The sequence below is a fragment of the Pan paniscus genome, chromosome 20 (assembly GCF_029289425.2).
Source record: "Pan paniscus chromosome 20, NHGRI_mPanPan1-v2.0_pri, whole genome shotgun sequence".
NCBI lineage: Eukaryota > Metazoa > Chordata > Mammalia > Primates > Hominidae > Pan > Pan paniscus.
This window is the reverse complement of record NC_073269.2, coordinates 10,846,473-10,849,589: the sequence shown is the minus strand read 5'-3', so window position 1 is coordinate 10,849,589 and position 3,117 is coordinate 10,846,473.

Below are 3,117 nucleotides of genomic sequence, written 5' to 3'. Positions count from 1 at the left end.
CTGGATCCTAGACTCCTATGCCCCAACCATTGGGTCATGGGATCCCAGCACCCAGATCCTGGATCCTCGACTCCTATGCCCCAACCTTTGGGTCATGGGATCCCAGCACCCAGATCCTGGATCCTCGACTCCTATGCCCCAACCTTTGGGTCATGGGATCCCAGCACCCAGATCCTGGATCCTCGACTCCTATGCCCCAACCTTTGGGTCATGGGATCCCAGCACCCAGATCCTGGATCCTCGACTCCTATGCCCCAACCTTTGGGTCATGGGATCCCAGCACCCAGATCCTGGATCCTCGACTCCTATGCCCCAACCTTTGGGTCATGGGATCCCAGCACCCAGATCCTGGATCCTCGACTCCTATGCCCCAACCTTTGGGTCATGGGATCCCAGCACCCAGATCCTGGATCCTAGACTCCTATGCCCCAACCATTGGGTCATGGGATCCCAGCACCCAGATCCTGGATCCTAGACTCCTATGCCCCAACCTTTGGGTCATGGGATCCCAGCACCCAGATCCTGGATCCTAGACTCCTATGCCCCAACCACTGGGTCATGGGATCCCAGCACCCAGATCCTGGATCCTAGACTCCTATGCCCCAACCACTGGGTCATGGGATCCCAGCACCCAGATCCTGGATCCTAGACTCCTATGCCCCAACCACTGGGTCATGGGATCCCAGCACCCAGATCCTGGATCCTAGACTCCTATGCCCCAACCTTTGGGTCATGGGATCCCAGCACCCAGATCCTGGATCCTAGACTCCTATGCCCCAACCATTGGGTCATGGGATCCCAGCACCCAGATCCTGGATCCTAGACTCCTATGCCCCAACCATTGGGTCATGGGATCCCAGCACCCAGATCCTGGATCCTAGACTCCTATGCCCCAACCATTGGGTCATGGGATCCCAGCACCCAGATCCTGGATCCTCGACTCCTATGCCCCAACCATTGGGTCATGGGATCCCAGCACCCAGATCCTGGATCCTCGACTCCTATGCCCCAACCTTTGGGTCATGGGATCCCAGCACCCAGATCCTGGATCCTCGACTCCTATGCCCCAACCTTTGGGTCATGGGATCCCAGCACCCAGATCCTGGATCCTCGACTCCTATGCCCCAACCTTTGGGTCATGGGATCCCAGCACCCAGATCCTGGATCCTAGACTCCTATGCCCCAACCATTGGGTCATGGGATCCCAGCACCCAGATCCTGGATCCTAGACTCCTATGCCCCAACCATTGGGTCATGGGATCCCAGCACCCAGATCCTGGATCCTAGACTCCTATGCCCCAACCACTGGGTCATGGGATCCCAGCACCCAGATCCTGGATCCTAGACTCCTATGCCCCAACCATTGGGTCATGGGATCCCAGCACCCAGATCCTGGATCCTAGACTCCTATGCCCCAACCTTTGGGTCATGGGATCCCAGCACCCAGATCCTGGATCCTAGACTCCTATGCCCCAACCATTGGGTCATGGGATCCCAGCACCCAGATCCTGGATCCTCGACTCCTATGCCCCAACCTTTGGGTCATGGGATCCCAGCACCCAGATCCTGGATCCTAGACTCCTATGCCCCAACCTTTGGGTCATGGGATCCCAGCACCCAGATCCTGGATCCTAGACTCCTATGCCCCAACCTTTGGGTCATGGGATCCCAGCACCCAGATCCTGGATCCTAGACTCCTATGCCCCAACCACTGGGTCATGGGATCCCAGCACCCAGATCCTGGATCCTAGACTCCTATGCCCCAACCACTGGGTCATGGGATCCCAGCACCCAGATCCTGGATCCTAGACTCCTATGCCCCAACCACTGGGTCATGGGATCCCAGCACCCAGATCCTGGATCCTAGACTCCTATGCCCCAACCATTGGGTCATGGGATCCCAGCACCCAGATCCTGGATCCTAGACTCCTATGCCCCAACCTTTGGGTCATGGGATCCCAGCACCCAGATCCTGGATCCTAGACTCCTATGCCCCAACCTTTGGGTCATGGGATCCCAGCACCCAGATCCTGGATCCTAGACTCCTATGCCCCAACCATTGGGTCATGGGATCCCAGCACCCAGATCCTGGATCCTCGACTCCTATGCCCCAACCTTTGGGTCATGGGATCCCAGCACCCAGATCCTGGATCCTAGACTCCTATGCCCCAACCATTGGGTCATGGGATCCCAGCACCCAGATCCTGGATCCTAGACTCCTATGCCCCAACCTTTGGGTCATGGGATCCCAGCACCCAGATCCTGGATCCTAGACTCCTATGCCCCAACCACTGGGTCATGCGATCCCAGCACCCAGATCCTGGATCCTCGACTCCTATGCCCCAACCACTGGGTCATGCGATCCCCACCCTTCAGCCACTAGATCCCAGATCCCCCTGTAACCATAACTGTGGATCCCTTACTTCAGCAACTCAAGTCTGCTACCCTAACCACAAGATTCAAGATTATCCACACCCCAGCCCTTAATCCCCATCCCCCAAATCACTGGATCCTGCAGCCCCACATCCTAAGGTGGATCCCACGCTTCCCTGTGCCCCCTACTGGATCCTGGACCTCTACGTCTTAACCACTGGATCCCACACAAATCAGTGAATGGATCCCAACACCCCAACCACAGGAGCACGGATTCCCTGTACCTCAACACCCAGACCCTGCCTCCCTCAGGCACCAGATCCAGTGTCCTAGTGAAACGCTGGATCCTAGATCCCCAACCCCAGATCCCCATGCCTCGAGCCCTGGATCTCCAAGCTCAGCTGCTGGATTCTGGATGTCAACAAACCTCACCACTGGATCCTGACAACCACAATGCCTGGATCCTGGGGCCCCCATCACTGGATCCCAGATCCCCTCACTCCACCCACTGGATTCCTGCATTGGTTTTTGGTTTTTGTTTTTTTTTTAACCTCGACACTGGGTCTCAGATCCTTCTGCTGACTGCCAGATCCCTGCATTTCAAGCACTACGCCTTCCACCCCCAGGCACTGGATCCCAGATTCCCAAGCCTTCACCCACCAGATTCTGGCTCCTAAAACAAGTGTGGGGGCCCCAGTGGCACAGCAAGTGGATCCTGGCAACTGCAGCTGCTGGATTCCAGAT